The sequence below is a fragment of the Moschus berezovskii genome, chromosome 2, assembly GCF_049115385.1.
Source record: "Moschus berezovskii isolate FMDL1 chromosome 2, NW_MosBer_1.0, whole genome shotgun sequence".
Lineage (NCBI taxonomy): Eukaryota > Metazoa > Chordata > Mammalia > Artiodactyla > Moschidae > Moschus > Moschus berezovskii.
Genome location: NC_142461.1, coordinates 141,163,891 through 141,189,347, shown reverse-complemented (window position 1 = coordinate 141,189,347; position 25,457 = coordinate 141,163,891).

Sequence of the window (25,457 nt, the reverse complement as noted above, 5' to 3'; positions counted from 1 at the left end):
CTTTATTCGACTCAGAAAGTTCCCTCACCCAGCCGTCCCCTTTGGCGAGAACACACTTTATGGACTCAATTCGAGATGAGCCCCTGTGCACATTTAAGGGCCCTAGAGTAACCCGGAAGTTCCCCTTCCAACAGCAAAGGGGACCTGACTTCCCTGAAGCAACACCAGCGAGTTCCTGAGGTCCCCGTCTCAACTCGAGAGCACCCCCAGCTTCCCGCCGCAACTCGAGAAACACCCCAAAATTATGCCCTCATTGCGAGATGAGGAAATTTTGCGGTGCAGCTTCTGAAGAGAAATACCACATTCCGTCTTGAAAGGCAAAAAGGTACTTGATACCCTTTATTCGACTCAGAAAGTTCCCTCACACAGCCGTCCCCTTTGGAGAGAACACTCTTTAAGGACTCAATTCGAGATGAGCCGCTGTGCACTTTTAAGGGCTGTAGAGGAACCCGGAAGTTTCCCTTCCAACAGCAAAGGGGACCTGACTTCCCTGAAGCAACCCAACGAGTTCCTGAGGTCCCCGTCGCAACTCGAGAAGCACACTCCTCTTCCCGCCGCAACTCGAGAAACACACCAAAATTATCACCTCAATGCGAGATGAGGAAATTTGGCGATGCAGCATCTCAAGAGAAATACCACATTCCCTCTTGAAAGGTAAAATGGTACTTGACACCCTTTATTCGACTCAGAAAGTTCCCTCACACAGCCGTCCACTTTGGAGAGGAGAACACACTTTATGGACTCAATTCGAGATGAGACCCTGTGGACATTTAAGGGCTCCAGAGGAACCCGGATGTTCCCCTTCCAACACCAAAGGGGACCTGACTTCCGTGAAGAAACACCAGCGAGTTCCTGAGTTCCCCGTCGCAACACTTGAAGCACCCCCAGTTTCCCGCCGCAACTCGAGATACACAACAAAATTATCCTCTCAATGCGAGATGAGGAAATTTTGCGATGCAGCATCTCAAGAGAAATACCACATTCCCGCTTGAAAGGGAAAAATTTACTTGACACCCTTTATTCGACTCAGAAATTTCCCTAACACAACCGTCCCATTTGAGAGGAGTATACACTTCATTGACTCAATTCGAGATGAGATCCTCTGCACACAAAAGGGCTCGAGAGTAACCCGGAAGTTCCCCTTCCAACACAAAAGGGGACCTTAATTCCCTGAAGCAACCCCAGCAAGTTCCTGAGGTCCCCGTCGCAACTCGAAAAGCACCCCAAATTCCCACCGCAACTCGAGAAACACACCAAAGTTATCCACTCAATGTGAGATGAGGAAATTTTGCGATGCAGCATCTCAAGAGAAATACCACATTCCCTCTTGAAAGGCAAAAAGGTACTTGACACCCTTTATTCAACTCAGAAAGTTCCGTGACACAGCCTTCCCCGTTGGAGAGAACACACTTTATGGACTCAAATCGAGATGAGCCCCTGTGCACATTTAAGGACTCGAGAGGAACCCGGAAGTACCCCTTCCAATTGCAAAAGGGACCTGCCTTCCCTGAAGGAAACCCAGCGATTTACTGAGGTCCCCGTCGCAACTCGAGAAGCATCCCCAGCTTCCCCGCCGTAAATCGAGAAACAGCCCAAAATTATCCCCTCCATGCGAGATGAGGAAATTTATCGATGCAGCATCTCAAGAGAAATACCACATTCCCTCCTGAAAGGCAGAAAGGTACTTGACACCCTTTATTCGACTCAGAATGTTCCCTCACACAGCCGTTCCCTTTGGTGAGAACACACTTTATGGACTTAATTCGAGATGAGACCCTGTGCACATTTAAGGGCCCAAGAGTAACCCGGAAGTTCCCCATCCAACAGCAAAGGGGACCTGACTTCCCTGAAGCAACACCAGCGAGTTCCTGAGGTCCCCGTCGCAATTCGAGAAGCACCCCCAGCTTCCCGCCGCAACTCGAGAAACACCCCAAATTATGCCCTCAATGCGAGATGAGGAAATTTTGCCATGCAGCATCTGAAGAGAAATACCACATTCCCTCTTGAAAGGCAAAAAGGTACTTGATACCATTTATTCGACTCAGAAAGTTCCCTCACACAGCCGTCCCCTTTGGAGAGAACACACTTTAAGGACTCAATGCGAGATGAGCCGCTGTGAACTTTTAAGGGCTCGAGAGGAACCCGGAAGTTCCCCTTCCAACAGCAAAGGGGACCTGACTTCCCTGAAGCAACCCAAGCGAGTTCCTGAGGTCCCCGTCGCAACTCGAGAAGCACACTCCGCTTCCCGCCGCAACTCGAAAAACACACCAAAATTATCACCTCAATGCGAGATGAGGAAATTTTGCGATGCAGCATCTCAAGAGAAATACCACATTCCCTCTTGAAAAGTAAATGATACTTGACACCCTTTATTCGACTCAGAAAGTTCCCTCACACAGCCGTCCACTTTGCAGAGGAGAACAGACTTTATGGACTCAATTCGAGATGAGCCCCTGTGGACATTTAAGGGCTCCAGAGGAACCCGGAAGTTCCCCTTCCAACACCAAAGGGGACCTGACTTCCGTGAAGAAACACCAGCGCATTCCTGAGTTCCCCGTCGCAATACTTGAAGCACCCCCAGCTTCCCGCCGCAACTCGAGAAACACAACAAAATTATCCTCTCAATGCGAGATGAGGAAATGTTGCGATGCAGCATCTCAAGAGAAATACCACATTCCCTCTTGAAACGCAAAAGGGTACTTGACTCCCATTATTCGACTCAGAAAGTTCCCTCACACAACCGTCCCATTTGAGAGGAGTATACACTTCATTGACTCAATTCGAGATGAGCTAATGTGCACATATAAGGGCTCGAGAGGAACCCGGAATTTCCCCTTCCAACAACAAAGGGGACCTGACTTCCCTGAGGCAACACCAGCGAGTTCCTTAGGTCCCTGTCGCAACTCGAGAAGCACACCCAGCTTCCCGCCGCAAATCGAGAAAAACCCCTAAATTATCCCTCAAATCGAGATGAGGAAATTTTGCGATGCAGCATCTCAAGAGAAATACCACATTCCCTCTGGAAAGGCAAAAGGGTACTTGACACCCTTTATTCGACTCAGAAAGTTCCCTCACAGAGCCGTCCCCTTTTAGAGGAGAACACACTTTAAGGACTCAATTCGAGATGAGCCCCTGTGCACATTGAAGGGCTCGAGAGGAACCAGGAAGTTCCCCTTCCAACACCAAAGGAGACCTGACTTCCCTGAAGCAACCCCAGCGAGTTCCTGAGGTCCCCGTCGCAACTCGAGAAGCACCCCCAGCTTCCCGCCGCAACTCGAGAAACACCCCAAAATTATCCCCTCAATGCAACATGAGGAAATTTTGCGATGCAGCATCTCAAGAGAAATACCACATTCCCTCTTGAAAGGCAAAAAGGTACTTGACACCCTTTATTCGACTCAGATAGTTCCCTCACACAGCCATCCCCTTTGGAGAGAACACACTTGATGGACTGAATTCGAGATGAGCCCCTGTGCACATTTAAGGCCTGGAGAGGGACCCGGAAGTTCCCCTTCCAACAGCAAAGGGGACCTGACTTCCCTGAAGCAACCCCAGCGAGTTACTTAGGTCCCCGGCGCAAACTCGGGAAGCACCCCCAGCTTCCCGCCACAACTCGAGAAACACACCAAAATTATCCCCTCAATCCGAGATGAGGAAATTTTGCGATGCAGCATCTCAAGAGAAAAACCACATTCCCTCTTGAAAGGCAAAAAGGTACTTGACACCCTTTATTCGACTCAGAAATTTCCCTAACACAACCGTCCCATTTGAGAGGAGTATACACTTCATTGACTCAATTCGAGATGAGATCCTCTGCACACAAAAGGGCTCGAGAGTAACCCGGAAGTTCCCCTTCCAACACAAAAGGGGACCTTAATTCCCTGAAGCAACCCCAGCAAGTTCCTGAGGTCCCCGTCGCAACTCGAGAAGCACCCCAAATTCCCGCCGCAACTCGAGAAACACACCAAAGTTATCCACTCAATGTGAGATGAGGAAATTTTGCGATGCAGCATCTCAAGAGAAATACCACATTCCCTCTTGAAAGGCAAAAAGGTACTTGACACCCTTTATTCAACTCAGAAAGTTCCGTGACACAGCCTTCCCCGTTGGAGAGAACACACTTTATGGACTCAAATCGAGATGAGCCCCTGTGCACATTTAAGGACTCGAGAGGAACCCGGAAGTACCCCTTCCAATTGCAAAAGGGACCTGCCTTCCCTGAAGGAAACCCAGCGATTTACTGAGGTCCCCGTCGCAACTCGAGAAGCATCCCCAGCTTCCCCGCCGTAAATCGAGAAACAGCCCAAAATTATCCCCTCCATGCGAGATGAGGAAATTTATCGATGCAGCATCTCAAGAGAAATACCACATTCCCTCCTGAAAGGCAGAAAGGTACTTGACACCCTTTATTCGACTCAGAATGTTCCCTCACACAGCCGTTCCCTTTGGTGAGAACACACTTTATGGACTTAATTCGAGATGAGACCCTGTGCACATTTAAGGGCCCAAGAGTAACCCGGAAGTTCCCCATCCAACAGCAAAGGGGACCTGACTTCCCTGAAGCAACACCAGCGAGTTCCTGAGGTCCCCGTCGCAATTCAAGAAGCACCCCCAGCTTCCCGCCGCAACTCGAGAAACACCCCAAATTATGCCCTCAATGCGAGATGAGGAAATTTTGCCATGCAGCATCTGAAGAGAAATACCACATTCCCTCTTGAAAGGCAAAAAGGTACTTGATACCATTTATTCGACTCAGAAAGTTCCCTCACACAGCCGTCCCCTTTGGAGAGAACACACTTTAAGGACTCAATGCGAGATGAGCCGCTGTGAACTTTTAAGGGCTCGAGAGGAACCCGGAAGTTCCCCTTCCAACAGCAAAGGGGACCTGACTTCCCTGAAGCAACCCAAGCGAGTTCCTGAGGTCCCCGTCGCAACTCGAGAAGCACACTCCGCTTCCCGCCGCAACTCGAAAAACACACCAAAATTATCACCTCAATGCGAGATGAGGAAATTTTGCGATGCAGCATCTCAAGAGAAATACCACATTCCCTCTTGAAAAGTAAATGATACTTGACACCCTTTATTCGACTCAGAAAGTTCCCTCACACAGCCGTCCACTTTGCAGAGGAGAACAGACTTTATGGACTCAATTCGAGATGAGTCCCTGTGGACATTTAAGGGCTCCAGAGGAACCCGGAAGTTCCCCTTCCAACACCAAAGGGGACCTGACTTCCGTGAAGAAACACCAGCGCATTCCTGAGTTCCCCGTCGCAATACTTGAAGCACCCCCAGCTTCCCGCCGCAACTCGAGAAACACAACAAAATTATCCTCTCAATGCGAGATGAGGAAATGTTGCGATGCAGCATCTCAAGAGAAATACCACATTCCCTCTTGAAACGCAAAAGGGTACTTGACTCCCATTATTCGACTCAGAAAGTTCCCTCACACAACCGTCCCATTTGAGAGGAGTATACACTTCATTGACTCAATTCGAGATGAGCTAATGTGCACATATAAGGGCTCGAGAGGAACCCGGAATTTCCCCTTCCAACAACAAAGGGGACCTGACTTCCCTGAGGCAACACCAGCGAGTTCCTTAGGTCCCTGTCGCAACTCGAGAAGCACACCCAGCTTCCCGCCGCAAATCGAGAAAAACCCCTAAATTATCCCTCAAATCGAGATGAGGAAATTTTGCGATGCAGCATCTCAAGAGAAATACCACATTCCCTCTGGAAAGGCAAAAGGGTACTTGACACCCTTTATTCGACTCAGAAAGTTCCCTCACAGAGCCGTCCCCTTTTAGAGGAGAACACACTTTAAGGACTCAATTCGAGATGAGCCCCTGTGCACATTGAAGGGCTCGAGAGGAACCAGGAAGTTCCCCTTCCAACACCAAAGGAGACCTGACTTCCCTGAAGCAACCCCAGCGAGTTCCTGAGGTCTCCGTCGCAACTCGAGAAGCACCCCCAGCTTCCCGCCGCAACTCGAGAAACACCCCAAAATTATCCCCTCAATGCAACATGAGGAAATTTTGCGATGCAGCATCTCAAGAGAAATACCACATTCCCTCTTGAAAGGCAAAAAGGTACTTGACACCCTTTATTCGACTCAGATAGTTCCCTCACACAGCCATCCCCTTTGGAGAGAACACACTTGATGGACTGAATTCGAGATGAGCCCCTGTGCACATTTAAGGCCTGGAGAGGGACCCGGAAGTTCCCCTTCCAACAGCAAAGGGGACCTGACTTCCCTGAAGCAACCCCAGCGAGTTACTTAGGTCCCCGGCGCAAACTCGGGAAGCACCCCCAGCTTCCCGCCACAACTCGAGAAACACACCAAAATTATCCCCTCAATCCGAGATGAGGAAATTTTGCGATGCAGCATCTCAAGAGAAAAACCACATTCCCTCTTGAAAGGCAAAAAGGTACTTGACACCCTTTATTCGACTCATAAAGTTCCCTCACACAGCTGTCCCTTTTGGAGAGGAGAACTCACTTTATGGACTTCATTCGAGATGAGCCCCTGTGCACATTTAAGGGCTCGAGAAGAACCCGGAAGTTCCCCTTCCGACAACAAAGGGGACCTGACTTCCCCGAAGCAAACCCAGCGAGTTCCTGAGGTCCCTTTTGCAACTCGAGAACCACCCCCAGCTTCCCGACGCAACTCGAGAAACACCCCAAAATTATCCCCTCAATGCGAGATGAGGAAATTTTGCGATGCAGCATCTCAAGAGAAATATCACATTCCCTCTTGAAAGGCAAAAAGGTACTTGACACCCTTTATTCGACTCAGAACGTTACCTCACACAGCCGTCCCATTTTAGAGGAGAACACGCTTTATGGACTCATTTCGAGATGAGTCCCTGTGCACATTTAAGGACTCGAGAGGAACCCAGAAGTTCCCCTTCCAACTCCAAAGGGGACCTGACTTCCCTGAAGCAACCACAGCGAGTTCCTGAGGTCCCCATCGCAACTCTTGAAGCACCCCCTGCTTCCCGCCGCAAACTCGAGAAACACCCCAAAATTATCCCCTCAATGTGAGATGAGGATATTTTGCGATGCAGCATCTCAAGACAAATACCACATTCCCTCTTGAAAGGCAAAAATGTACTTGACACCCTTTATTCGACTCAGAAAGTTCCCTCACACAGCCGTCCCCTTTGGAGAGGAGAACGCACTATATGGACTCAATTCTAGATGAGCCCCAGTGCACATTTAAGGGCTCGAGAGGAAACCGTTAATTCCCCTTCCAAAGTAAAGGGGACCTGACTTCCCTGAAGCAACCCCAGCGAATTCCTGAGGTTCCCGTCGCAAATCTAGAAGCACCCCCAGCTTCCCACCTCAACTCGAGAAACACAGCACAATTATTCCCTCAATGCGAGATGAGGAAATTTTGCGATGCAGCATCAAAAGTGAAATACCACATTCCCTCTTGAAAGGCAAAAAGGTACTTGACACCCTTTATTCGACTCAGAAAGTTCCCTCACACAGCCCTCCCCTTTGGAGAGAACACACTTTATGGACTCAATTTGAGATGAGCCCCTGTGCACATTTAAAGGTTCGAGAGGAACCCGGAAATTCCCCTTCCAACACCAATGGGGAACTTAATTCCCTGAAGCAACCCCAGCGAGTTCCTGAATTCCCCGTGGCAACTCTTGAAGCACCCACAGCTTCTCACCGCACCTCGAGAAAGAAATCAAAATTATTCCCTCAATGCGAGATGAGGAAATTTTGCGATGCAGCATCTCAAGAGAAATACCACATTCCCTCTTGAAAGGCAAAAAGGTACTTGACACGCTTTATTCGACTCAGAAAGTTGCCCCACACAGCTGTCCCCTTTTAGAGGAGAACACACTTTATGGACTCAATTCAAGATGAGACCCTGTGCATATTAAAGGGCTCCAGAGGAACCCGGAAGTTCCCCTTCCGACACCAAAGGGGACCTGACTTCCCTGAAGCAACCCCAGCGAGTTCCTCAGATCCCCGTCGCAACTCGAGAAGCACCCCCAGCTTCAAGCGGCAACTCGAGAAACACCCCAAAATTATCCTCTCAATGCGAGATGAGGAAATTTTGCGATGCAGCATCTCAAGAGAAATACCACATTCCCTCTTGAAAGGCAAAAAGGTACTTGACACCCTTTATTTGACTCAGAAAATTCCCTCACACAGCTGTCCCCTTTGGAGAGGAGAACACACTTTATTGATTCAATTCGAGATGAGCCCCTGTGCACATTTAAGGGCTCGAGAGGAACCCGGAATTCCCCTTCCAACAGCAAAGGGGCCTGACTTCCCTGAAGCAAACCCAGTGAGTTCCTGAGGTCCAATTCGCAACTCGAGAAGGACCCCCAGCTTCAGGCCGTAACTCCTGAAACACCCCAAAATTATCCCCTCAATACGAGATGAAGAAATTTAGCGATGCAGCATCTCAAGAGAAATACCACATTCCCTCCTGAAAGGCAAAAAGGTACTTGACACCCTTTATTCAACTCAGAATGTTCCCTCACACAGCCGTCCCCTATGGAGAGAACACACTTTATGGACTCAATTCGAAATGAGCCCCTGTGTACATTGAAAGGCTCGAGAGGAACCCAGAAGTTCCCCTTCCAACAGTAAAGGGGACCTGACTTCCGTGAAGCAACCCCAGCGAGTTCCTGAGGTCCCTGTCGCAAGTCGAGAAGCAACCCAGCTTCCCGCCGCAACTCGAGAAACACCCCAAAATTATGCCCTCAATGCGAGATGAGGATATTTTGCCATGCAGCATCTGAAGAGAAATACCACATTCCGTCTTGAAAGGCAAAAAGGTACTTGATACCCTTTATTCGACTCAGAAAGTTCCCTCACACAGCCGTCCCCTTTGGAGAGAACACACTTTAAGGACTCAATTCGAGATGAGCCTCTGTGCACTTTTAAGGGCTGTAGAGGAACCCGGAAGTTCCCCTTCCAACAGCAAAGGGGACCTGACGTCCCTGAAGCAACCCAAGCGAGTTCCTGAGGTCCCCGTCGCAACTCGAGAAGCACACTCCGCTTCCCGCCGGAACACGAGAAACACACCAAAATTATCACCTCAATGCGAGATGAGGAAATTTTGCAATGCAGCATCTCAAGAGAAATACCACATTCCCTCTTGAAAGGTAAAATGGTACTTGACACCCTTTATTCGACTCAGAAAGTTCCCTCACACAGCCGTCAACTTTGGAGAGGAGAACACACTTTATGTACTCAATTCGAGATGAGCCCCTGTGGACATTTAAAGGCTCGAGAGGAACCCGGAAGTTCCCCTTCCAACACCAAAGGGGACCTGACTTCCGTGAAGAAACACCAGCGAATTCCTGAGTTCCACGTCGCAACACTTGAAGCACCCCCAGCTTCCCGCCGCAGCTCGAGAAAGACAACAAAATTATCCTCTCAATGCGAGATGAGGAAATTTTCCGATGCAGCATCTCAAGAGAAATACCACATTCCCGCTTGAAAGGGAAAAATTTACTTGACACCCTTTATTCGACTCAGAAATTTCCCTAACACAATCGTCCCATTTGAGAGGAGTATACACTTCATTGACTCAATTCGAGATGAGACCCTGTGCACATAAAAGGGCTCTAGAGGAACCCGGAAGTTCCCCTTCCAACACAAGAGGGGACCTTAATTCCCAGAAGCAACTCCAGCAAGTTCCTGAGGTCCCCATCACAACTCGAGAAGCACCCCCAGCTTCCCGCCGCAACTCGAGAAACACCGCAAAATTATCCCCTCAATGCGAGATGAGGAAATTTTGCGATGCAGCATCTCAAGAGAAATACCACATTCCCTCTTGAAAGGCAAAAAGGTACTTGACACCCTTTATTCAACTCAGAAAGTTCCGTGACACAGCCGTCCCCGTTGGAGATAACACACTTTATGGACTCAAATAGAGATGAGCCCCTGTGCACATTTAAGGGCTCCAGAGGTACCCGGAAGTTCCCCTTCCAACAACAAAGAGGACCTGACTTCCCTGAAGCAACCCCAGCGAGCTCCTGAGGTCCCCGTCCCAACTCGAGAAGCACCCCCAGCTGCACGCCGAAACTCGGGAAACACCCCAAAATTATCTCCTCCTTGCGAGATGAGGAAATTTTGCCATGCAGCATCTCAAGAGAAATACCACATTTCCTCATAAAAGGCAAAAAGGTACTAAACACCCTTTCTTCGACTCAGAAAGTTCCCTCACACAGCCGTCCCCATTGGGAGGATAACACACTTTATGGACTCTATTCGAGAAGAGGCCTTATTCACATTAAAGGGTTCGAGAATAATACGGAAGTTCCCCTTCCAGCACAAAATGGGACCAGACTTCCCTGAAGTAACTCGAGTGTGGTCCATAGGTACTCGTCGGATCTGCAGAAGTACCCCCAGCTTCCCAACCCAATTCTTGAAACACCAATAAATTTTCCCCTCCATGCGAGATGATGAAATTTTGCGATGCAGCATCACAAGAGAAATACCACATTCCCTCTGGAAAGGCAAAAAGGTACTTGACACCCTTTATTCAATTCAGAATGTTCCCTCACACAGCCGTCCCCTTTGGAGAGCAGAACACACTTTACGGACTAAATTCAAGAGGAGCCCCTGTGCACATTGAAGGGCTCGAGAGGAAATCGGAAGTTCCCCTTCCAACACCAAAGGGGACCTGACTTCCCTGAAGCAACCCCAGGGAGTTCCTGAGGTCCCCGTGGCAACTCGATAAGCACCCCCAGCTTTCCACCGAAACTCGAGAAACACCCCAAAATTATCCCCTCCATGTGAGATGACGAAATTTGGCGATGCAGCATCTCGAGAAAAATACAACATACCCTCTGGAAAGGCAAAAAGTTACTTGACACCCTTTATTCGACTCCGAAAATTCCCTCACACAGCCGTCCCCTTTGGACAGGAGAACACACTTTACGGACTCAATTCGAGAGGAGCCCCTGTGCACATTGAAGGGCTCGAGAGGAAACCGGAAGTTCCCCTTCCAACACCAAAGGGGACCTGACTTCTGTGAAGCAACTCCAGCGAGTTCCTGAGGTCCCCGACGCAACTCGAGAAGCACCCCCAGCTTCCCGCCGCAACTCGTGAAACACCCCAAAATTATCCCCTCCATGCGAGATGAGGAAATTTTGCGATGCAGCATCTGAAGAGAAATACCACATTCCCTCTGGAAAGGCAAAAAGGCACTTGACACCCTTTATTTGACTCAGAAAGTTCCCTCACACAGCCGTACCTTTGGAGAGTAGAACACAATTTACGGACTCAATTCGAGAGGAGCCCCTGTGCACATTGAAGGGCTCGAGAGGAATCCGGAAGTTCCCCTTCCAACACCATAGGGGACCTGACTTCCCTGAAGCAACAACAGCGAGTTCCTGAGGTCCACGTCGAAACTCGAGAAGCACCCCCAGCTTCCCTCCGCAACTCGAGAAACACCCCAAAATTATCCCCTCCATGCGAGATGAGGATATTTGGCGATGCAGCATCTCAAGAGAAATACCACATTCCCTCTTGAAAGGCAAAAAGGTTCTTGACACCCTTTATTCCACTCAGAAAGTTCCCTCATACAGCCGTCCCCTTTGGAGAGGAGAACACACTATATGGACTCAGTTCGAGAGGAGCCCTTGTGCACATTGAAGGGCTCGAAAGGAAACCGGAAGTTCCCCTTCCAACACCAAAGGGGACCTGACTTCCCTGAAGCAACCCCAGCGAGTTCCTGAGGTCCCCGTCGCAACTCGAGAAGCAACCCCAGCTTCACGCCGCAACTCGAGAAACACCCCAAAATTACCCACTCCATGCGAGATGAGGAAATTTGGCGATGCAGCATCTCAAGAGAAATACCACATTCAAACTGCAAAGGCAAAAATGTAACTGACACCCTTTATTCGACTCAGAACGTTCCCTCACACAGCCGGGCCTTTGGAGATGAGATCACACATTAAGGACTCAATTCGAGAGGAGCCCCTGTGCACATTGAAGGGCTTGAGAGGAAACCGGAAGTTTCCCGTCCAACACCAAAGGGGACGTGACTTCCCTGAAGTAACCCCAACGATTTCCTGAGGTTCCTGTCGCAACTCGAGAAGCACCCCCAGCTTCCCCCCGCAACTCGATAAACACCCTAAAATTATCCCTCAATGCGAGATGAGAAAATTTTGCAATGCAGAATCTCAAGAGATATCCCACATTCCCGCTTGAAAGGCAACAGTGTACTTGACTCCCTTTAGGCGACTCAGAATGTTCCGTAAAATCCGTCCTCAGTGCAGAGAAGAACACACTCTCTGGACTCAAATCGAGAAGAGGCAATTTTCCCATTTAACGGCCTGAGAGTAATCCGGAAGTTCCCCTTCCAGCACAATCGGGGACCTGACTTCCCTGAAGTCACTCGAGTAAGTTCCTGAGGTCCCCTTCGCACCTCGAGGAATACCCCCAGCTTACCGCCACAATTCGAGAAACACCACAAAATTATCCCCTCAATGCGAGATGAAGAAATTTTGCGCTGCAGAATTTCAAGAGTAATCCCACATTCCCGCCTGAAAGGGAAAAGGGTATTTGACACACTTTATTCAGTTCAGTTCAGTTCAGTCACTCAGTCGTGTCCGACTCTCCGCGACCCCATGAATCACTGTACGCTAGGCCTCCCTGTCCTACACCAACTCCCGGAGTTCACTCAAACTCATGGCCACAGAGCCGGTGATGCTATCCAGCCATCTCATTCTCTGTCGTCCCCTTCTCCTCCAGCCCCCAACCTCTCCTAGCATCAGAATCTTTTCCAGTGAGTCAACTCATCGCATGAGGTGGCCGAAGTATTGCAATTTCAGCTTTAGCATCAGTCCTAGCGAGTGAGATGAGTGCAATTGTGCGGTAGCTTGAGCATTCTTTGGCATTGCCTTTCTTTGGGATTAGAATGAAGACTGACCTTTTCCAGTCCTGTGGCCACTGCTGAGTTTTCCAAATTTGTTGGCATATTGAGTGCAGCACTTTAACAGCATCATCTTTCAAGATTTGAAATAGCTCAACTGGAATTCCGTCACTTCCACTAGCTTTGTTCGTAGTGTTGCTTTCTAAGGCACACTTGAATTCACATTCCATGATATCTGGCTCTAGGCCAGTGATCACATTTTCGTGACTATCCTGGTCGTGAAGATCTTTTTTGTACAGTTCTTCTGTGTATTCTTGCCACCTCTTCTTAATATCTTCTGCTTCCATTAGGTCCATACCATTTCTGTCCTTTATCGAGCCCATCTTTGCATGAAATGTTCCCTTGGAATCTCTAATGTTCTTGAAGAGATCTCTTGTTTTTCCTATTCTGTTGTTTTCCTCTATTTCGTTGCATTGATCACTGAGGAAGGCTTTCTTATCACTCCTTGCTATTCTTTGGAACTCTGCATTCTAATGATTATATCTTTCCCTTTCTCCTTTGCTTTTCGCTTCTCTTCTTTTAACAGCTATTTGTAAGGCCACCTCAGACAGCCATTTTGCTTTTTTTTGCATTTCTTTTCCATGGGGATGCTCTTGGTCTCTGTCTCCTGTACAATGTCACGAACCTCCATCCAGAGTTCACCAGGCACTCTATCTATCAGATCTAGTGCCTTAAATCTATTTCTCACTTCCACTGTATAATCCTAAGGGATTTGATTGAGGTCATATCTGAATGGTCTAGGGGTTTTCCCTACTTTCTTCAATTTAAGTCTGAATTTGGCAATAAGGAGTTCATGATCTGAGCCACAGTCAGCTCCTGGTCTTGTTTTTGATAACTGTATACAGCTTCTCCATTTTTGGCTGCAAAGAATATAATCAATCTGATTTCGGTGTGGACCATCTGGTGATGTCCACGTGTAGAGTCTTCTCTTGTGTTGTTGGAAGAGGGAGTTTGCTATGACCAGTGCGTTCTCTTGACAAGACTCTATTAGACTTGGCCCTGCTTCATTCCGTGCTCCAAGGCCAAATTTGCCTGTTACTCCAGGTGTTTCTTGACTTCCTACTTTTGCATTCCAGTCCCCTAGAATGAAAAGGACATCTTTTTGGGTGTTAGTTCTAAAACGTCTTGTAGGTCTTCATAGAACCGTTCAACTTCGGCTTCTACAGCGTTAGTGGTTGGGGCATAGGCCTGGATTACTGTAATGTTGAATGGTTTGCCTTGGAAATGAACAGAAATCATTCTGTCGTTTTTAAGATTGCATCCAAGTACTGCATTTCGGAGTCTCTTGTTGACCATGATGGCTACTCCATTTCTTCTAAGGGATTTCTGCCCACAGTTGTATATATATAATGGTCATCTGAGTTCAATTCACACATTCCAGTCCATTTTAATTCACTGATTCCTAGAATATCTATGTTCACTCTTGCCATCTCCTGTTTGACCACTTCCAATTTGCCTTGATTCCTGGACCTTACATTCCAGGTTCCTATGCAATATTGCTCTTTACAGCACCAGACCTTGCTTCTATCTCCGGTCACATCCACAACTGGGTACTGGTTTTGCTTTTGTTCCATCCCTTCATTCCTTCTAGAGTTATTTCTCCACTGATCTCCAGTAGCATACTGGGCACCTACAGACCTGGGGAATTCCTCATTCAGTATCCTGTAATTATGCCCTTTGATACTGTTCATGGGGTTCTCAATGCAAATATACTGAAGTGGTTTGCCATTCCCTTCTCCAGTGGACCACATTCGGCTGTGGTCCATGCGATCAGTTGGAGTAGATTCCTGTGATTATGATTTCAGTGTGTCTGCCATCTGAAGCCCCCTCGCAATACCTACCATCTGATTTGAGTTTCTCTTACCTTGGGTGTGGGATATCTCTTCACAGCTGCTCCAAGAAAGCACAGCTGCTGCAACTTACCTTGGCTGAGGGGTATGTCCTCAAGGCCGCTCCTCCTGAACTTGAACGTGAGTACCTCCTGTCGGCCCTCCCCCGCACAGCCACCGCCTATTGGAGGTGGGGTACCTCCTCTTGGCCACCTGCCCTGGCCTCAGTCATGGGGTAGCTCCTCACCGCTGAGCATCTCTGCATGGTCGGTTGTGCCAGGGCCGGCTTCTCTCGAGTCTGCGTGGGCGGGGCCTGCGTATCCTGCGTCTGGTGGGCGGGGCCTGGGTCTCTCCCATCTGGGCGGGCGGGGCCGGGGTCACTCGCGTCTGCGCGGGCGGGGCAAGGGTCTCTCGCATCTGCGCAGGCGGGGCCGGCTTCTCTTGCTTATGCGCGGGCAGCGCCAGCAACACTAGTGTCTGAGCGGCCAGGGCCGAGGTCTCTGGCGTCTGAGCGGGCGGGGCCGGGTTCTCTCCCGTCTGCGCGGGTGGGGAAGGCCTCTCTCGCGTCTGCGCCGGCAAGGCCCATGTGTCTGGCGTCTTAGCCGCCTGGGCCGGCATCTCTCCTGTCTGCGCGGGTGGGGTTGGTATTTCTCCCGTTTACACAGCCGGGTGAGACTCAAAAAATTCCCTCAAACAGTCGTCCCCATTGGAGAGGAGAACACACTTTACGGACTTAACTCGAGAAGAGGCCCTATTCCCATTTAAAGGCTCAACAGTAATCCCGAAATTCCCCTTCCAACACAAAAGGGTTCCTGACTTCCCTGAAGCAGCCAGAGAGAATTCCTGAGGTCCTGTTCGCTACCTGAGAAGTTCAACCAGGTTCCCGCTGCAACTCTAGAAACACCACAAAATTATCCCCTCAATTCGAGATCAGGAAAATATTCCGCTGCACAATTCAAGAGAAATCCCAGGTTCCGCTGGAAAGGGAAAACTGTATTTGACACCCTTTATGCGACTCAGAAAATTCCCTCACACAGCCATCCCCATTGGAGAGGAGAACACAATTTATGGACTCAACTTGTGAAGAGGCCCTATTCCCATTTAAAGGCTTGAGAGTAATCCTGAAATTCCCGGTCCAGTAGAAAAGGGTGACTAACTTCCCTGAAGCAACACAAGCGAGTTCCTGAGGTCCCCGTCGCAACTCGAGAAGTACCCCCAGCTTCCCTCCTCAAAAGGGGAAACACCAAAAAATTATCCGCTCAATGTGAGATGAGGAAATTTTGCACTGCACAATTAAATAGAAATCCCACATTCCCGCTTGAAAGGCAAAAGGGCACTTGACACACTTTATGCGATTCAGATAGTTTCCTAACACCCGTACTTATTGGAACGGAGAACACACTTCATGGACTCAAATCTAGAAGAGGACCTATTCCCATTAAAGGGCTCGAGAGTAATCTGGAAGTTCCACTTCCAAAAAAAGGGGACCTGACTTCCCTGAAGCAACACGAACGAGTTCCTGAGGTCCACGCTGAAACTCAAGAAGTACGCCCAGATCCAAGCCGAAACTCGAGACACAACAAAATTATCCCCACAATGCGAGATGAGGAAATTTTGCGCTCCGAAATTTCAAGAGAAGTCCCACATACCCGCTTGAAAGGCAAAAGGTCACTTGACACACTTTATGTGACCCAGAAAGTTGGCTCACAGAGCCGTACCCATTGGAGAGGAAAAAACACCTTCTGGACTCAACTCCAGATGAATCCCTATTCCCAATGAACGGCTCGAAAGTAAACTGGAAGTTCCGGTTCCAACACAAAAGGGGACCTGACTTCCCTGAATCAACCCGAGCCACTTCATGAGGTCCCCGTTGCAACTCGAGAAGCACCCCCAGCATCCCGCCGCAACTCGACAAACACCACAGAATTATCCCCTCAATGCGAGATGAGGAAATTGTGCGCTGCCGAATCTCAAGAGAAATACCACATTCCCGCTTGAAAGGCAAAAGGGTACTTGACACCCTTTATGCGACTCAGAAAGTACCCTCACACAGCCGTCCCCATTGGAGAGGAGAACACACTTTATGGACTCAATTCGAGATAAAGCCCTATTCCCATTTAATGGCTGGAGAGTAAACCGGAAGTGCCCTTTCCGACACAAAAGGGGACCTGCCTTACCTGAAGAAACCCAAGCAAGTTCTTGAGGTCCACATGGCAACTAGAGAAGTACCCCAAGCTTCCGGCCGCAACTAGAGAAACACCACAAAATTATCCCCTCAATGCGAGAAGAGGAAATTTTGGGCTGCAGAATCTCAAGAGAAATACCACTATTCCCACTTGAAAGGCAAAAAGTACTTGATACCGTTTATGCGACTCAGAAATTTCACTAATATCATTCCCCATAGGAGAGGAGAACACACTTTATGGACTCAATTCGAGATGAGGCCCTATTCCCATTTAACGGCTCCAGACTAAACCGGAAGTTCCCCTTCCAACACAAAAGGGGACCTGACTTTCCAGAAGCAACTCGAGCAAATTCCTGAGGTCCCCGTCGCAACACGAGAAGTAATCCAAAATTCCCGCCACAACTTGACATACACCACAAAATTATCTCCTCAATGCGAGATGAGGATATTTTGCGCTGCAGAATCTCAAGAGAAATACCACATTCCCTCTTGAAATGCAAAAGGGTACTTGACATCCTTTATGCGACTCAGAAATTTCACTAACATCAGTCCCCATTGGAGAGGTGAACGAACTTTATGTACTCAATTCAAAATGAGGCACTATTGCCAATTAACTGCTCGAGAGTAAATCGGAAGTTCCCCTTCCAACAAAAAGGGGACCTGCCTTACCTGAAGAAACCCGAGTGAGTTCCTGAGGTACGAATAGCAACTTGAGAAGTACCCCCAGCTTCCCGCCGCAACTCGAGAAACACCACAAAATATCCCGTCAATGCAAGAATAGGAAATTTTGCGTTACAGAATCTCAAGAGAAATACCACATTCCCTCTTGAAAGGCAAAACGGTTCTTGAAACCCTTTATGCGACTCAGAAAGTTCCCTCACACAGCCGTCCTCATTGGACAGGAGAACACACTTTACGGACTCAAATCAAGATGAGGCCCTATTCTCAATAAACGTCTCGAGAGTAAACCGGAAGTTCCCCTTCCAACACCAAAGGGGACCTGACTTTCCTGAAGCAAACCCAGGGAGTTCCTGAGGTCCCCCTCACAACTTGAGAAGCACCCCCACCTTCCCGCCGCAACTCGAGAAACACCCCAACATTATCCCCTCAATGCGAGATGAGGAAATTTTGCGATGCAGCATCTCAAGAGAAATACCACATTCCCTCTTGAAAGGCAAAAAGGTACTTGACACCCTTTATTCGACTCAGAAAGTTCCCTAACACAGCCGTCCCCTTTTAGAGGAGAACACACTTTATGGACTCAATTCGAGATGAGACCCTGTGCACATTTAAGAGCTCGAGAGGAACCCGGAAGTTCCCCTTCCAACAGCCAAGGGGACCTGACTTTCCTGAAGGAAACCCAGCGAGTTCCTGAGGTCCCCGTCGCAACTCGAGAAGCACCCCCAGCTTCCCGCCGCAACTCGAGAATCACCTCAAAATTATCCCCTCAATGCGAGATGAGGAAATTTTGCGATGCAGCATCTCAAGAGAAATACCACATTCCCACTTGAAAGGCAAAATGGTACTTGACAAATTTTATGACTCAGAAAGTTCCCTCACAGAGCCGTCCCCTTTTAGAGGAGAACACACTTTATGGACTCAATTCGAGATGAGCCCCTGTGCAGATTAAAGGGCTCGAGAGGAACCCGGAAGTTCCCCTTCCAACACTAAAGGAGACCTGACTTCCCTGAATCAACACCAGCGAGTTCCTGAGGTCTCTGTCGCAACTCGGGAAGAACCCCCAGCTTCCCACCGCAAATCGAAAAACAACCCAAAATTATCCCCTCAATGCGAGATGAGGTAATTTTGCGATGCAGCATCTCTAGAGTAATACCACATTCCCTCTGGAAAGGCAAAAAGGTACTTGAAACCCTTTATTCGACTCTGAAAGTTCCCTCACACAGCCTTCCCCTTTGGAGAGAACATGCTTTATGGACTCAATTTGAGATGAGCCCCTACGCACATTTAAGGGCTCGAGAGAAACCCGGAAGTTCCCCTTCCAACACCAAAGGGGACCTGACTTCCCTGAACCAATCCCAGCGAGTTCCTGAGGTCCCCGTCGCAACTCTTGAAGCACCCCCAGCTTCCTGCCGGAACTCGAGAAACACCACACAATTATTCCCTCAAGGCGAGATGAGGAAATTTTGCCATGCAGCATCTCAAGTGATTTGCCATATTCCCTCTTGAAAGACAAAAAGGTACTTGACACCCTTTATTGGACTCAGAAAGTTCTCTCACACAGCTGTCCCCTTTGAGAGGAGAACACACTTTATGGACTCAATTCGAGATGAGCCCCTGTGCACATTTAAGGGCTCAAGAGGGACCCGGAAGTTCCCCTTCCAACAGCATAGGGGACCTGACTTCCCTGAAGCAAGCCCAGGGAGTTCCTGAGGTCACCGTTGCAACTCTTGAAGCACCCCCAGCTTCTCGCCGCAACTCTAGAAACATCCCAAAATTATCCCCTCAATGCGAGATGAGGAAATTTTGCGATGCAGCATCTCAAGAGAAATACCTCATTCACTCTTGAAAGGCAAAACGGTACTTGACACCCTTTATTCGACTCAGAAAGTTCCCTCACACAGCCTTCCCCTTTGGAGAGAACACACTTTATGGACTCAATTTGAGATGAGACCCTGTGCACATTTAAGGGCTCGAGAGGAACCCGGAAGTTCCCCTTCCAACATCAAAGGGGACCTGACTTCCCTAAAGCAACCCCAGCGAGTTTAGGAGGTCCCCGTCGCAACTCTTGAAGCCCCCCCAGCTTCCCGCTGCAACTCGAGAAACACCCCACAATTATTCCCTCAATGGGAGATGAGGAAATTTTGCGATGCAGCATCTCAAGAGAAATACCACATTCCCTCTTGAAAGGCAAAAATGTACTTGACACCCTTTATTTGACTCAGAAAGTTCCGTCACACAGCTGTCCCCTTTTAGAGGAGAACACACTTTTTGGACTCAATTAGACATGAGACCCTGTGCACATTTAAGGGCTCCAGAGGAACCCGGAAGTTCCCCTTCCAACACCAAAGGGGACCTGACTTCAATGAAGCAACCCCAGCGATTTCCTGAGGTCACCGTCTCAACTCTTGAAGCACCCCCAGCTTCCCTCCGCAACTCGAGAAACACCCCAAAATTATTCCCGCAATGCGAGATGTGAAATTTTGCGATGCAGCATCTCAAGAGAAATACCACATTCCCTCTTGAAGGGCAAAAAGTACTTGAAACCCTTTATTCGACTCAGAAATTTCCCTCACACAGCCTTCCCCTTTGGAGAGAACACACTTTATGAACTCAATTTGAGATAAGCCCCTGTGCAAATTTAAGGGCTCGAGAGGAACACGGAAGTTCCCCTTCCAAAACCAAAGGGGACCTGACTTCCCTGAAGCAACCCCAGCGAATTCCTGAGGTGCCCGTCTCAACTCTTGAAGCAACCCCAGCTCCCCGCTGCAACTTGAGAAACACCCCAAAATTATTCCCTCAATGCGAGATGTGAAATTTTGCGATGCAGCATCTCAAGATAAATACCACATTCCGTCTTGAAAGGCAAAAACGTACTGACAGCCTTTACTCGACTCAGAAAGGTCTCTCACACAGCCGACCCTTTTAAGGAGAACACATTTTATGGACTGAATTAGAGATGAGCCCCTGTGCACATTTAAGGGCTTGAGAGGAAACCGGAAGCTCCCCTTCCACCAGCAAAGGGGAACTGAATTCCCTGAAGCAACACCAGCGAGTTCCTGACGTTCCCTTCGCATCTCGAGAAGCACCCCCAGCTTCCCACCGCAACTCTAGAAACATCCCAAAATTATCCCCTCAATGCGAGATGAGGAAATTTTGCGATACAGCATCTCAAGAGAAATACCACATTCACTCTTGAAAGGCAAAAAGGTACTTGACACCCTTTATTCGACTCAGAAAGTTCCCTCATACAGCCGTCCCATTTGGAGAGAACACACTTTATGGACTCAATTTGAGATGAGCCCCTGTGCACATTTAAGGGCTAAAGAGGAACCCGGAAGTTCCCCTTCCAACACCAAAGGGGACCTGACTTCCCTGAAGCAACCCCAGCGAGTTCCTGGGGTCCCCGTCGCAACTCGAGAAGCACCCCCAGCTTCCCGCCCCAACTCGAGAAACACCCCAAAATTATCCCTTCAATGCGAGATGAAGAAATTTTGCGATGCAGAATCTCCAGAGAAATATCTCATTCCCTCTTGAAAGGCAAAAAGGTTCTTGACACCCTTTATTCGACTCAGAAAGTTCCCTCACACAGCCGTCCCCTTTGGAGAGGAGAACACACTTTATGGATTCAAATCGAGATGAGCTCATGTGCACATTTAAGGGCTCGAGAGGAACCCAGATGTTCCCCTTCCAACACCAAAGGGGCCCTGACTTCGCTGGCGCAACCCAACCCAGTTCTTGAGATCCCCGTCGCAACTCGAGAAGAACTCCCAGCTTTCCGCCGCAACTCGAGAAACACAGCAAAATTATCCCCTCAATGCGAGATGAAGAAATTTTGCGATGCAGCATCTCAAGAGAAATACCACATTCCCTCTTGAAAGGCTAAAAGGTACGTGACATCCTTTATTCGACTCAGACGGTTCCCTCACACAGCAGTCCTCTTTTAGAGGAGAACAGACTTTATGGACTCAATTCGAGATGAGGCCCTGTGCACATTTAAGGGCTCGAGAGGAATCCGGAAGTTCCCCTTCCAACACCAAAGGGGACCTGACTTCCCTGAAGCAACCCCAGCGAGTTCCTGAGGTCCCCGTCCCAACTCGAGAAGCACCACCAGCTTCCCGCCACAACTCGAGAAACACCCCAAAATTATCCCCAACATGCGAGATGAGGAAATTTGGCGATGCAGCATCTCAAGAGAAATACCACATTCCCTCTTGAAGGCAAAAAGTTACGTAACACCCTTTATTCGACTCAGAAAGTTCCCTCATACAGCCGTCCCCTTTGGAGAGAACACACTTTATGGACTCAATTCGAGATGAGCCCCTGTGCACATTTAAGGGGTCGAGAGGAACCCGGAGGTTCCCCTTCCAACAGCAAAGGGGAACAGACTTCCCTGAAGCAAACCCAGGAGTTCCTGAGGTCCCAGTCGCAACTCGAGAAGCACCCCCAGCTTCCCGCCACAACTCGAGAAACAGACCAAAATTATCCCCTCAATGCGAGATGAGGATATTTTGCGATGCAGCATCTCAAGAGTCATACTACATTCCCTCTTGAAAGGCGAAATGGTAGTTGACACCCTTTATTCGACTCAGAAAGTTTCCTCACACAGCGGTCCCCTTTTAGAGGAGAACACACTTTATGGACTCAATTCGAGATAAGCCCCTGTGCACATTTAAGGGCTAGAGAGGAACCCGGAAGTTCCCCTTCCAACAACAAAGGGGACCTGACTTCCCTGAAGCAACCCCAGCGAGTTTCTGAGGTCCCCGTCGCAACTCGAGAAGCACCCCCAGCTTCCCGCCGCAACTCGAGAAACACCCCAAAATTATCCCCTCAATGCGAGATGAGGAGATTTTGCGATACAGCTTCTCCAGAGAAATACCACATTCCTTCTTGAAAGGCAAAATGGTACTTGACACGCTTTATTCGACTCAGAAAGTTCCCTCACACAGACGTCCCCTTTGGAAGGAGACACACTTTATGGATTCAAATCCAGATGAGCCCCTGTGCACATTTAAGGGCTCGAGAGGAACCCGGAAGTTCCCCTTCCAACACCAAAGGGGACCTGACTTTCCTGAAGCAACCCCAGGGAGTTCCTAAGGTCCCCGTCGCAACACGAGAAGCACTCCCAGCTTCCCGCCGCAACTCGAGAAACACAACAAAATTATCCCCTCCATGCGAGATGAGCAAATTTTGCGATGCAGCATCTCAAGAGAAATACCACATTCCCTCTTGAAAGGCAAAATGGTACTTGACACCCTTATTCGACTCAGAAAGTTTCCTCACACAGCGGTCCCCTTTTAGAGGAGAACACACTTTATTGACTCAATTCGAGATGAGCCCCTGTGCACATTGAAGGGCTTGAGAGGAACCCGGAAGTTCCCCTTCCAACACCAAAGGGGACCTGACTTCCCTGAAGCAAACCCAGTGAGTTCCTGAAATCCCCCTAGCAACTCGAGAAGCACCCCCAGCTTCCCGCCACAACTCGAAAAACACAACAAAATTATTCCCTCAATGAGAGATGAGTAAATTTTGTGATGCAGAATTTCAAGAGAAATACCACATTCCCTCTTGAAAGACAAAAGGGTACTTGACACCTTTTATTGGACGCAGAAAGTTTCCTCACAAAGCCGACCCCATTGGAGAGGAGAACACACTTTATGGACTCAATTCGAGATGACCCCAGTTCACAATTAAGGGCTAGAAAGTAAACCGGAAGTTCCCCTTCCGACAACAAAGGGGACCTTTCTTCTGTGAAGCAACCCGAGAGAGTTTTTGAGTTCCCTGTCGCAACTCGAGTAGCACCCCCAGCTTCCAGCCACAAGTCGAGAAATACCACAATATTATCCCCTCAATGCGAGATGAGGAAATTTTGCGATGCAGAATCTCAAGAGAAATACCACATTCCCTCTTGAAAGGCTAAACGATTTTTGACACCCTTTATTCGTCTCGAAATTTCCCTCACAGCCATCCCCATTGGAGAGGAGAACAGACTTTATGGATTGCATTCGAGATGAGCCCCTGATCACTTTTGAGGGCTCTAACGTATACTGGCAATACCATTTCAAACACCAAAGGGGACCTGACTTCCCTGAAGCTACCCGAGCAATTTCCTGAGCTCCCAGTCGCAACTTGAGAAGCAACCCCAGCTTCCCGCCGCAACACGAGAAATAGCACAAAATTATCCCCTCAATGCGAGATGAGAAATTTTACTATGCAGAATCTCAAGAGAAATACCACATTCGCTCTTGAAAGGCATAAATGTACTTGACACCGTTGATTAGACTCAGAAAGTTCCCTCACACAGTCGTTCCCATTGGAGAGGAGAACACACATTATGGACTCAATTCAACATGAGCCCCTGTTCACATTTAAGGGCTCGAGCGGAAACCAGAAGTTCCCCTTCCAAAACCAAAGGGGCCCTGACTTCCCTGAAGCATCCCCAGCGAGTTACTGAGGTCCCCGTCGCAACACGAGAATCACCCCCAGCTTCCCGCCGCAACTCGAGATACACCCCAAAATAATCCCCTCAATGCAAGATGAGGAAATTTTTCGATGCAGCATCTCAAGAGAAATACCTCATTCCCTCTGAAAGGCAAAAAGGTTCTTGACAACCTTTATTCGACTCAGAAAGTTCCCTCACACAGCCGTCCCCTTTGGAGAGGAGAACACACTTTATGGATTCAAATCGAGATGAGCTCATGTGCACATTTAAGGGCTCGAGAGGAACCCAGATGTTCCCCTTCCAACAACAAAGGGGCCCTGACTTCGCTGACGCAACCCAAGCCAGTTCTTGAGATCCCCGTCGCAACTCGAGAAGAACTCCAAGCTTTCTGCCGCAACTCGAGAAACACAGCAAAATTATCCCCTCAATGCGAGCTGAAGAAATTTTGCGATGCAGCATCTCAAGAGACATACCACATTCCCTCTTGAAAGGCTAAAAGGTACGTGACATCCTTTATTCGACTCAGACGGTTCCCTCACACAGCAGTCCCCTTTTAGAGGAGAACAGACTTTATGGACTCAATTCGAGATGAGGTCCTGTGCACATTTAAGGGCTCGAGAGGAACCCGGATATTCCCCTTCCAACACCAAAGGGGACCTGACTTCCCTGAAGCAAGCCCAGCGAGTTCCTGAGGTCCCCTTCGCAACTCTAGAAGAACCACCAGCTTCCCGCCGCAACTCGAAAAACACCCCAAAATTATACCCTCAATGCGAGATGAGGAAATTTTGCGATGCAGCATCTCAAGAGAAATACCACATTCCCTCTTGAAAGGCAAAAAGTTACTTGACACCCTTTACTCGACTCAGAAAGTTCCCTCACACAGCCGTAGAGTAGAACACACTTATGGACTCAATTCGAGATGAGCCCCTGTGCACATTTAACAGCACGAGAGGAAACCGGAAGTTCCCTTTCCAACACCAATGGGGACCTGACTTCCCTGAAGCAACCCCAGCGAATTCCTGAGTTCCCCGTCGCAACTCGAATAGCACGCCAAAATTATCCCCTCAATGCGAGATGAGAAAATTTTGCGATGCAGAATATCAAGAGAAATAGCACATTCCCTCTTGAAAGGAAAATCGGTACTTAACACCCTTTATTCGACTCAGAAATTTCCCTCACACAGCCGTCCCCTTTGGAGAGGAGAACACATTTTATGGACGCATTTCGATATGAACCCTGTGCATATTTAAGGGCTCGAAAGGAAACCGGAAGTTCCCCTTCCAACACCAAAGGGGACCAGACTTCATTGAAGCAACCACAGCGAGTTCCTACGGTCCCCGTCACAACTCGAGAAGCACCCCAAGCTTCCCGCCGCAACTGGAGAAACACCACAAAATTATCCCCTCCATG